Here is an 11945-nt window from a genome sequence, read left to right as displayed (position 1 = left end):
CTCCCTCCCTCTGGTCGGGCACTGCAAGCCACACAGCCACTTGTGTCCCCTGTGTCCCTGGAGGCCGCAGCGCGTTTTGGGTTTTGGCGCGGACGGGCCCCTCTCGGCTTCCGTAGTCCATTTGCCCCTGGAGCCTGCCAGACCCCTGGCCCCAGGGGCGGGCCCTGCTGAGTCCCCGAGCGCCTCCTGGGTTCCTGCCACCACCCTTGGGCCGGGATGAGGTGCCACCTTGTGCGTAGAAGCCCTGCACACAGGCAAGAAGCCCCCGAGGCCCGCGGGCGCGCCCGACCCTGGAGCCCCCTGGCTGGCTGCAGCCACAGGGAACGGGGGTTCTGAGTTGGCAGCCCCCATTCTCGAAGCATCCACGGGCAGTTCCCCGAAGGGCTGACACCGGCTGCGCCTCAGCAGCCAGACAACCTCCCTCCCTCTGGTCGGGCACTGCAAGCCACACAGCCACTTGTGTCCCCTGTGTCCCTGGAGGCCGCAGCACGTTTTGGGTTTTGGCGCGGACGGGCCCCTCTCGGCTTCCGTAGTCCATTACCCCGGAGCCTGCCAGATCCCTGGCCACAGGGGCGGGCCCTGCTGAGTCCCCGAGTTCCTCCTGGGTTCCTGCCACCACCCTTGGGCCGGGATGAGGTGCCACCTTGTGCGTAGAAGCCCTGCACACAGGCAAGAAGCCCCCCAGGCCCGCCCGACACTGGAGCCCCCTGGCTGGCTGCAGCCACAGGAAACGGGGGTTCTGAGTTGGCAGCCCCCATTCCCGAAGCATCCACGGGCAGTTCCCCGAAGGGCTGACACCGGCTGCGCCTCAGCAGCCAGACAACCTCCCTCCCTCTGGTCGGGCACTGCAAGCCACACAGCCACTTGTGTCCCCTGTGTCCCTGGAGGCCGCAGCGCGTTTTGGGTTTTGGCGCGGACGGGCCCCTCTCGGCTTCAGTAGTCCATTTGCCCCTGGAGCCTGCCAGACCCCTGGCCCCAGGGGCGGGCCCTGCTGAGTCCCCGAGCGCCTCCTGGGTTCCTGCCACCACCCTTGGGCCGGGATGAGGTGCCACCTTGTGCGTAGAAGCCCTGCACACAGGCAAGAAGCCCCCCATGCCCGCGGGCGCGCCCGATCCTGGAGCCCCCTGGCTGGCTGCAGCCACAGGGAATGGGGTTCTGAGTTGGCAGCCCCCATTCCCGAAGCATCAACGGGCAGTTCCCCGAAGGGCTGACACCGGCTGCGCCTCAGCAGCCAGACAACCTCCCTCTGGTCGGGCACTGCAAGCCACACAGCCACTTGTGTCCCCTGTATCCCCGGAGGCCGCAGCGCGTTTTGGGTTTTGGCGCGGACGGGCCCCTCTCGGCTTCTGTAGTCCATTTGCCCCCAGAGCCTGCCAGACCCCTGGCCCCAGGGGTGGGCCTTGCTGAGTCCCCGAGCGCCCCCTGAGTTCCTGCCACCACCCTTGGGCCGGGATGAGGTGCCACCTTGTGCGTAGAAGCCCTGCACACAGGCAAGAAGCCCCCCAGGCCCGCGGGCGCGCCCGACCCTGGAGCCCCCTGGCTGGCTGCAGCCACAGGGAATGGAGGTTCTGAGTTGGCAGCCCCCATTCCCGAAGCATCCACGGGCAGTTCCCCGAAGGGCTGACACCGGCTGCCTCTCAGCAGCCAGACAACCTCTCTCCCTCTGGTCGGGCACTGCAAGCCACACAGCCACTTGTGTCCCCTGTGTCCCTGGAGGCCGCAGCGCGTTTTGGGTTTTGGCGCGGACGGGCCCCTCTCGGCTTCCGTAGTCCATTTGCCCCCGAGGCCTGCCAGACCCCTGGCCACAGGGGCGGGCCCTGCTGAGTTCCCGAGCGCCTCCTGAGTTCCTGCCACCACCCTTGGGCCGGGATGAGGTGCCACCTTGTGCGTAGAAGCCCTGCACACAGGCAAGAAGCCCCCCAGGCCCGCCCGACCCTGGAACCCCCTGGCTGGCTGCAGCCACAGGGAACGGGGGTTCTGAGTTGGCAGCCCCCATTCCCGAAGCATCCACAGGCAGTTCCCCGAAGGGCTGACACCGGCTGCGCCTCAGCAGCCAGACAACCTCCCTCCCTCTGGTCGGGCACTGCAAGCCACACAGCCACTTGTGTCCCCTTTGTCCCTGGAGGCCGCAGCGCGTTTTGGGTTTTGGCGCGGACGGGCCCCTCTCGGCTTCCGTAGTCCATTTGCCCCCGGAGCCTGCCAGACCCCTGGCCCCAGGGGCGGGCCCTGTTGAGTCCCCGAGCGCCTCCTGAGTTCCTGCCACCACCCTTGGGCCGGGATGAGGTGCCACCTTGTGCGTAGAAGCCCTGCACACAGGCAAGAAGCCCCCCAGGCCCGCCCGACCCTGGAGCCCCCTGGCTGGCTGCAGCCACAGGGAACGGGGGTTCTGAGTTGGCAGCCCCCATTCCCGAAGCATCCACGAGCAGTTCCCCGAAGGGCTGACACCGGCTGCGCCTCAGCAGCCAGACAACCTCCCTGCCTCTGGTCCGGCACTGCAAGCCACACAGCCACTTGTGTCCCCTGTGTCCCTGGAGGCCGCAGCACGTTTTGGGTTTTGGCGCGGACGGGCCCCTCTCGGCTTCCGTAGTCCATTTGCCCCCAGAGCCTGCCAGACCCCTGGCCCCAGGGGCGGGCCCTGCTGAGTCCCCGAGCGCCTCCTGGGTTCCTGCCACCACCCTTGGGCCGGGATGAGGTGCCACCTTGTGCGTAGAAGCCCTGCACACAGGCAAGAAGCCCCCCAGGCCCGCCCGACACTGGAGCCCCCTGGCTGGCTGCAGCCACAGGAAACGGGGGTTCTGAGTTGGCAGCCCCCATTCCCGAAGCATCCACGGGCAGTTCCCCGAAGGGCTGACACCGGCTGCGCCTCAGCATCCAGACAACCTCCCTCCCTCTGGTCGGGCACTGCAAGCCACACAGCCACTTGTGTCCCCTGTGTCCCTGGAGGCCGCAGCGCGTTTTGGGTTTTGGCGCGGACGGGCCCCTCTCGGCTTCAGTAGTCCATTTGCCCCTGGAGCCTGCCAGACCCCTGGCCCCAGGGGCGGGCCCTGCTGAGTCCCCGAGCGCCTCCTGGGTTCCTGCCACCACCCTTGGGCCGGGATGAGGTGCCACCTTGTGCGTAGAAGCCCTGCACACAGGCAAGAAGCCCCCGAGGCCCACGGGCGCGCCCGACCCTGGAGCCCCCTGGCTGGCTGCAGCCACAGGGAACGGGGGTTCTGAGTTGGCAGCCCCCATTCCCGAAGCATCCACGGGCAGTTCCCCGAAGGGCTGACACCGGCTGCGCCTCAGCAGCCAGACAACCTCCCTCCCTCTGGTCGGGCACTGCAAGCCACACAGCCACTCGTGTCCCCTGTGTCCCTGGAGGCCGCAGCACGTTTTCGGTTTTGGCGCGGACGGGCCCCTCTCGGCTTCCGTAGTCCATTACCCCGGAGCCTGCCAGATCCCTGGCCACAGGGGCGGGCCCTGCTGAGTCCCCGAGTTCCTCCTGGGTTCCTGCCACCACCCTTGGGCCGGGATGAGGTGCCACCTTGTGCGTAGAAGCCCTGCACACAGGCAAGAAGCCCCCCAGGCCCGCCCGACCCTGGAGCCCCCTGGCTGGCTGCAGCCACAGGGAACGGGGGTTCTGAGTTGGCAGCCCCCATTCCCGAAGCATCCACGGGCAGTTCCCCGAAGGGCTGACACCGGCTGCGCCTCAGCAGCCAGACAACCTCCCTCCCTCTGGTCGGGCACTGCAAGCCACACAGCCACTTGTGTCCCCTGTGTCCCTGGAGGCCGCAGCGCGTTTTGGGTTTTGGCGCGGACGGGCCCCTCTCGGCTTCCGTAGTCCATTTGCCCCAGAGCCTGCCAGACCCCTGGCCCCAGGGGCGGGCCCTGCTGAGTCCCCGAGCGCCTCCTGGGTTCCTGCCACCACCCTTGGGCCGGGATGAGGTACCACCTTGTGCGTAGAAGCCCTGCACACAGGCAAGAAGCCCCCCAGGCCCGCCCGACACTGGAGCCCCCTGGCTGGCTGCAGCCACAGGAAACGGGGGTTCTGAGTTGGCAGCCCCCATTCCCGAAGCATCCACGGGCAGTTCCCCGAAGGGCTGACACCGGCTGCGCCTCAGCAGCCAGACAACCTCCCTCACTCTGGTCGGGCACTGCAAGCCACACAGCCACTTGTGTCCCCTGTGTCCCTGGAGGCCGCAGCGCGTTTTGGGTTTTGGCGCGGACGGGCCCCTCTCGGCTTCAGTAGTCCATTTGCCCCTGGAGCCTGCCAGACCCCTGGCCCCAGGGGCGGGCCCTGCTGAGTCCCCGAGCGCCTCCTGGGTTCCTGCCACCACCCTTGGGCCGGGATGAGGTGCCACCTTGTGCGTAGAAGCCGTGCACACAGGCAAGAAGCCCCCCATGCCCGCGGGCGCGCCCGATCCTGGAGCCCCCTGGCTGGCTGCAGCCACAGGGAATGGGGTTCTGAGTTGGCAGCCCCCATTCCCGAAGCATCCACGGGCAGTTCCCCGAAGGGCTGACACCGGCTGCGCCTCAGCAGCCAGACAACCTCCCTCTGGTCGGGCACTGCAAGCCACACAGCCACTTGTGTCCCCTGTATCCCTGGAGACCGCAGCGCGTTTTGGGTTTTGGCGCGGACGGGCCCCTCTCGGCTTCTGTAGTCCATTTGCCCCCAGAGCATGCCAGACCCCTGGCCCCAGGGGCGGGCCTTGCTGAGTCCCCGAGCGCCCCCTGAGTTCCTGCCACCACCCTTGGGCCGGGATGAGGTGCCACCTTGTGCGTAGAAGCCCTGCACACAGGCAAGAAGCCCCCGAGGCCCGCGGGCGCGCCCGACCCTGGAGCCCCCTGGCTGGCTGCAGCCACATGGAATGGGGGTTCTGAGTTGGCAGCCCCCATTCCCGAAGCATCAACGGGCAGTTCCCCGAAGGGCTGACACCGGCTGCGCCTCAGCAGCCAGACAACCTCCCTCTGGTCGGGCACTGCAAGCCACACAGCCACTTGTGTCCCCTGTATCCCCGGAGGCCGCAGCGCGTTTTGGGTTTTGGCGCGGACGGGCCCCTCTCGGCTTCTGTAGTCCATTTGCCCCCAGAGCCTGCCAGACCCCTGGCCCCAGGGGTGGGCCTTGCTGAGTCCCCGAGCGCCCCCTGAGTTCCTGCCACCACCCTTGGGACGGGTTGAGGTGCCACCTTGTGCGTAGAAGCCCTGCACACAGGCAAGAAGCCCCCCAGGCCCGCGGGCGCGCCCGACCCTGGAGCCCCCTGGCTGGCTGCAGCCACAGGGAATGGGGGTTCTGAGTTGGCAGCCCCCATTCCCGAAGCATCCACGGGCAGTTCCCCGAAGGGCTGACACCGGCTGCGCCTCAGCAGCCAGACAACCTCTCTCCCTCTGGTCGGGCACTGCAAGCCACACAGCCACTTGTGTCCCCTGTGTCCCTGGAGGCCGCAGCGCGTTTTGGGTTTTGGCGCGGACGGGCCCCTCTCGGCTTCCGTAGTCCATTTGCCCCCGAGGCCTGCCAGACCCCTGGCCACAGGGGCGGGCCCTGCTGAGTCCCCGAGCGCCTCCTGAGTTCCTGCCACCACCCTTGGGCCGGGATGAGGTGCCACCTTGTGCGTAGAAGCCCTGCACACAGGCAAGAAGCCCCCCAGGCCCGCCCGACCCTGGAGCACCCTGGCTGGCTGCAGCCACAGGGAACGGGGGTTCTGAGTTGGCAGCCCCCATTCCCGAAGCATCCACAGGCAGTTCCCCGAAGGGCTGACACCGGCTGCGCCTCAGCAGCCAGACAACCTCCCTCCCTCTGGTCGGGCACTGCAAGCCACACAGCCACTTGTGTCCCCTGTGTCCCTGGAGGCCGCAGCGCGTTTTGGGTTTTGGCACGGACGGGCCCCTCTCGGCTTCCGTAGTCCATTTGCCCCCGGAGCCTGCCAGACCCCTGGCCCCAGGGGCGGGCCCTGCTGAGTCCCCGAGCGCCTCCTGGGTTCCTGCCACCACCCTTGGGCCGGGATGAGGTGCCACCTTGTGCGTAGAAGCCCTGCACACAGGCAAGAAGCCCCCCATGCCCGCGGGCGCGCCCGATCCTGGAGCCCCCTGGCTGGCTGCAGCCACAGGGAATGGGGTTCTGAGTTGGCAGCCCCCATTCCCGAAGCATCCACGGGCAGTTCCCCGAAGGGCTGACACCGGCTGCGCCTCAGCAGCCAGACAACTTCCCTCCCTCTGGTCAGGCACTGCAAGCCACACAGCCACTTGTGTCCCCTGTGTCCCTGGAGGCCGCAGCGCATTTTGGGTTTTGGCGTGGACGGGCCCCTCTCGGCTTCCGTAGTCCATTTGTCCCCGGAGCCTGCCAGACCCCTGGCCACAGGGGCGGGCCCTGAAGTGTCACCGAGCGCCTCCTGGGTTCCTGCCACCACCCTTAGGCCGGGATGAGGTGCCACCTTGTGCGTAGAAGCCCTGCACACAGGCAAGAAGCCCCCCAGGACCACGGGCGCGCCCGACCCTGGAGCCCCCTGGCTGGCTGCAGCCACAGGGAATGGGGGTTCTGAGTTGGCAGCCCCCATTCCCGAAGCATCCACGGGCAGTTCCCCGAAGGGCTGACACCGGCTGCGCCTCAGCAGCCAGACAACCTCCCTCCCTCTGGTCGGGCACTGCAAGCCACACAGCCACTTGTGTCCCCTGTGTCCCTGGAGGCCGCAGCGCGTTTTGGGTTTTGGCGCGGACGGGCCCCTCTCGGCTTCCGTAGTCCATTTGCCCCTGGAGCCTGCCAGACCCCTGGCCCCAGGGGCGGGCCCTGCTGAGTCCCCGAGCGCCTCCTGGGTTCCTGCCACCACCCTTGGGCCGGGATGAGGTGCCACCTTGTGCGTAGAAGCCCTGCACACAGGCAAGAAGCCCCCGAGGCCCGCGGGCGCGCCCGACCCTGGAGCCCCCTGGCTGGCTGCAGCCACAGGGAACGGGGGTTCTGAGTTGGCAGCCCCCATTCTCGAAGCATCCACGGGCAGTTCCCCGAAGGGCTGACACCGGCTGCGCCTCAGCAGCCAGACAACCTCCCTCCCTCTGGTCGGGCACTGCAAGCCACACAGCCACTCGTGTCCCCTGTGTCCCTGGAGGCCGCAGCACGTTTTGGGTTTTGGCGCGGACGGGCCCCTCTCGGCTTCCGTAGTCCATTACCCCGGAGCCTGCCAGATCCCTGGCCACAGGGGCGGGCCCTGCTGAGTCCCCGAGTTCCTCCTGGGTTCCTGCCACCACCCTTGGGCCGGGATGAGGTGCCACCTTGTGCGTAGAAGCCCTGCACACAGGCAAGAAGCCCCCCAGGCCCGCGGGCGCGCCCGACCCTGGAGCCCCCTGGCTGGCTGCAGCCACAGGGAATGGGGGTTCTGAGTTGGCAGCCCCCATTCCCGAAGCATCCACGGGCAGTTCCCCGAAGGGCTGACACCGGCTGCGCCTCAGCAGCCAGACAACCTCCCTCCCTCTGGTCGGGCACTGCAAGCCATACAGCCACTTGTGTCCCCTGTGTCCCTGGAGGCCGCAGCGCATTTTGGGTTTTGGCGCGGACGGGCCCCTCTCGGCTTCCGTAGTCCATTTGACCCCGGAGCCTGCCAGACCCCTGGCCCCAGGGGCGGGCCCTGCTGTGTCCCCGAGCTCCTCCTGGGTTCCTGCCACCACCCTTGGGCCGGGATGAGGTGCCACCTTGTGCGTAGAAGCCCTGCACACAGGCAAGAAGCCCCCCAGGCCCGCGGGCGCGCCCGACCCTGGAGCCCCCTGGCTGGCTGCAGCCACAGGGAACGGGGGTTCTGAGTTGGCAGCCCCCATTCCCGAAGCATCCACGGGCAGTTCCCCGAAGGGCTGACACCGGCTGCGCCTCAGCAGCCAGAGAACCTCCCTCCCTCTGGTCGGGCACTGCAAGCCACACAGCCACTTGTGTCCCCTGTGTCCCTGGAGGCCGCAGCACGTTTTGGGTTTTGGCGCGGACGGGCCCCTCTCGGCTTCCGTAGTCCATTAACACCGGAGCCTGCCAGATCCCTGGCCCCAGGGGCGGGCCCTGCTGAGTCCCCGAGCTCCTCCTGGGTTCCTGCCACCACCCTTGGGCCGGGATGAGGTGCCACCTTGTGCGTAGAAGCCCTGCACACAGGCAAGAAGCCCCCGAGGCCCGCGGGCGCGCCCGACCCTGGAGCCCCCTGGCTGGCTGCAGCCACAGGGAACGGGGGTTCTGAGTTGGCAGCCCCCATTCTCGAAGCATCCACGGGCAGTTCCCCGAAGGGCTGACACCGGCTGCGCCTCAGCAGCCAGACAACCTCCCTCCCTCTGGTCGGGCACTGCAAGCCACACAGCCACTCGTGTCCCCTGTGTCCCTGGAGGCCGCAGCACGTTTTGGGTTTTGGCGCGGACGGGCCCCTCTCGGCTTCCGTAGTCCATTACCCCGGAGCCTGCCAGATCCCTGGCCACAGGGGCGGGCCCTGCTGAGTCCCCGAGTTCCTCCTGGGTTCCTGCTACCACCCTTGGGCCGGGATGAGGTGCCACCTTGTGCGTAGAAGCCCTGCACACAGGCAAGAAGCCCCCCAGGCCCGCGGGCGCGCCCGACCCTGGAGCCCCCTGGCTGGCTGCAGCCACAGGGAATGGGGGTTCTGAGTTGGCAGCCCCCATTCCCGAAGCATCCACGGGCAGTTCCCCGAAGGGCTGACACCGGCTGCGCCTCAGCAGCCAGACAACCTCCCTCCCTCTGTTCGGGCACTGCAAGCCATACAGCCACTTGTGTCCCCTGTGTCCCTGGAGGCCGCAGCGCGTTTTGGGTTTTGGCGCGGATGGGCCCCTCTCGGCTTCCGTAGTCCATTTGCCCCCGGAGCCTGCCAGACCCCTGGCCCCAGGGGCGGGCCCTGCTGTGTCCCCGAGCTCCTCCTGGGTTCCTGCCACCACCCTTGGGCCGGGATGAGGTGCCACCTTGTGCGTAGAAGCCCTGCACACAGGCAAGAAGCCCCCCAGGCCCGCGGGCGCGCCCGACCCTGGAGCCCACTGGCTGGCTGCAGCCACAGGGAACGGGGATTCTGAGTTGGCAGCCCCCATTCCCGAAGCATCCACGGGCAGTTCCCCGAAGGGCTGACACCGGCTGCGCCTCAGCAGCCAGACAATCTCCTTCCCTCTGGTCGGGCACTGCAAGCCACACAGCCACTTGTGTCCCCTGTGTCCCTGGAGGCCGCAGCACGTTTTGGGTTTTGGCGCGGACGGGCCCCTCTCGGCTTCCGTAGTCCATTTACCCCGGAGCCTGCCAGATCCCTGGCCCCAGGGGCGGGACCTGCTGAGTCCCCGAGTTCCTCCTGGGTTCCTGCCACCACCCTTGGGCCGGGATGAGGTGCCACCTTGTGCGTAGAAGCCCTGCACACAGGCAAGAAGCCCCCCAGGCCCGGGGGCGCGCCCGACCCTGGAGCCCCCTGGCTGGCTGCATCCACAGGGAACGGGGGTTCTGAGTTGGCAGCCCCCATTCCCGAAGCATCCACGGGCAGTTCCCCGAAGGGCTGACACCGGCTGCGCCTCAGCAGCCAGACAACCTCCCTCCCTCTGGTCGGGCACTGCAAGCCACACAGCCACTTGTGTCCCCTGTGTCCCTGGAGGCCGCAGCGCGTTTTGGGTTTTGGCGCGGACGGGCCCCTCTCGGCTTCCGTAGTCCATTTGCCCCCGGAGCCTGCCAGACCCCTGGCCCCAGGGGCGGGCCCTGCTGAGTCCCCGAGCGCCTCCTGAGTTCCTGCCACCACCCTTGGGCCGGGATGAGGTGCCACCTTGTGCGTAGAAGCCCTGCACACAGGCAAGAAGCCCCCCAGGCCCGCGGGCGCGCCCGACCCTGGAGCCCCCTGGCTGGCTGCAGCCACAGGGAACGGGGGTTCTGAGTTGGCAGCCCCCATTCCCGAAGCATCCACGGGCAGTTCCCCGAAGGGCTGACACCGGCTGCGCCTCAGCAGCCAGACAACCTCCCTCCCTCTGGTCGGGCACTGCAAGCCACACAGCCACTTGTGTCCCCTGTGTCCCTGGAGGCCGCAGCGCGTTTTGGGTTTTGGCGCGGACGGGCCCCTCTCGGCATCCGTAGTCCATTTGCCCCTGGAGCCTGCCAGACCCCTGGCCCCAGGGGCGGGCCCTGCTGAGTCCCCGAGCGCCTCCTGGGTTCCTGCCACCACCCTTGGGCCGGGATGAGGTGCCACCTTGTGCGTAGAAGCCCTGCACACAGGCAAGAAGCCCCCGAGGCCCGCGGGCGCGCCCGACCCTGGAGCCCCCTGGCTGGCTGCAGCCACAGGGAACGGGGGTTCTGAGTTGGCAGCCCCCATTCTCGAAGCATCCACGGGCAGTTCCCCGAAGGGCTGACACCGGCTGCGCCTCAGCAGCCAGACAACCTCCCTCCCTCTGGTCGGGCACTGCAAGCCACACAGCCACTCGTGTCCCCTGTGTCCCTGGAGGCCGCAGCACGTTTTGGGTTTTGGCGCGGACGGGCCCCTCTCGGCTTCCGTAGTCCATTACCCCGGAGCCTGCCAGATCCCTGGCCACAGGGGCGGGCCCTGCTGAGTCCCCGAGTTCCTCCTGGGTTCCTGCCACCACCCTTGGGCCGGGATGAGGTGCCACCTTGTGCGTAGAAGCCCTGCACACAGGCAAGAAGCCCCCCAGGCCCGCGGGCGCGCCCGACCCTGGAGCCCCCTGGCTGGCTGCAGCCACAGGGAATGGGGGTTCTGAGTTGGCAGCCCCCATTCCCGAAGCATCCACGGGCAGTTCCCCGAAGGGCTGACACCGGCTGCGCCTCAGCAGCCAGACAACCTCCCACCCTCTGGTCGGGCACTGCAAGCCATACAGCCACTTGTGTCCCCTGTGTCCCTGGAGGCCGCAGCGCGTTTTGGGTTTTGGCGCGGAAGGGCCCCTCTCGGCTTCCGTAGTCCATTTGACCCCGGAGCCTGCCAGACCCCTGGCCCCAGGGGCGGGCCCTGCTGTGTCCCCGAGCTCCTCCTGGGTTCCTGCCACCACCCTTGGGCCGGGATGAGGTGCCACCTTGTGCGTAGAAGCCCTGCACACAGGCAAGAAGCCCCCCAGGCCCGCGGGCGCGCCCGACCCTGGAGCCCCCTGGCTGGCTGCAGCCACAGGGAACGGGGATTCTGAGTTGGCAGCCCCCATTCCCGAAGCATCCACGTGCAGTTCCCCGAAGGGCTGACACCGGCTGCGCCTCAGCAGCCAGACAACCTCCCTCCCTCTGGTCGGGCACTGCAAGCCACACAGCCACTTGTGTCCCCTGTGTCCCTGGAGGCCGCAGCACGTTTTGGGTTTTGGCGCGGACGGGCCCCTCTCGGCTTCCGTAGTCCATTAACCCCGGAGCCTGCCAGATCCCTGGCCCCAGGTGCGGGACCTGCTGAGTCCCCGAGCTCCTCCTGGGTTCCTGCCACCACCCTTGGGCCGGGATGAGGTGCCACCTTGTGCGTAGAAGCCCTGCACACAGGCAAGAAGCCCCCCAGGCCCGGGGGCGCGCCCGACCCTGGAGCCCCCTGGCTGGCTGCATCCACAGGGAACGGGGGTTCTGAGTTGGCAGCCCCCATTCCCGAAGCATCCACGGGCAGTTCCCCGAAGGGCTGACACCGGCTGCGCCTCAGCAGCCAGACAACCTCCCTCCCTCTGGTCGGGCACTGCAAGCCACACAGCCACTTGTGTCCCCTGTGTCCCTGGAGGCCGCAGCGCGTTTTGGGTTTTGGCGCGGACGGGCCCCTCTCGGCTTCCGTAGTCCATTTGCCCCCGGAGCCTGCCAGACCCCTGGCCCCAGGGGCGGGCCCTGCTGAGTCCCCGAGCGCCTCCTGGGTTCCTGCCACCACCCTTGGGCCGGGATGAGGTGCCACCTTGTGCGTAGAAGCCCTGCACACAGGCAAGAAGCCCCCCAGGCCCGCGGGCGCGCCCGACCCTGGAGCCCCCTGGCTGGCTGCAGCCACAGGGAACGGGGGTTCTGAGTTGGCAGCCCCCATTCC

The sequence above is a fragment of the Lepus europaeus genome, unplaced genomic scaffold, assembly GCF_033115175.1.
Source record: "Lepus europaeus isolate LE1 unplaced genomic scaffold, mLepTim1.pri SCAFFOLD_39, whole genome shotgun sequence".
NCBI lineage: Eukaryota > Metazoa > Chordata > Mammalia > Lagomorpha > Leporidae > Lepus > Lepus europaeus.
Note: the sequence above shows the minus strand (reverse complement) of the source record.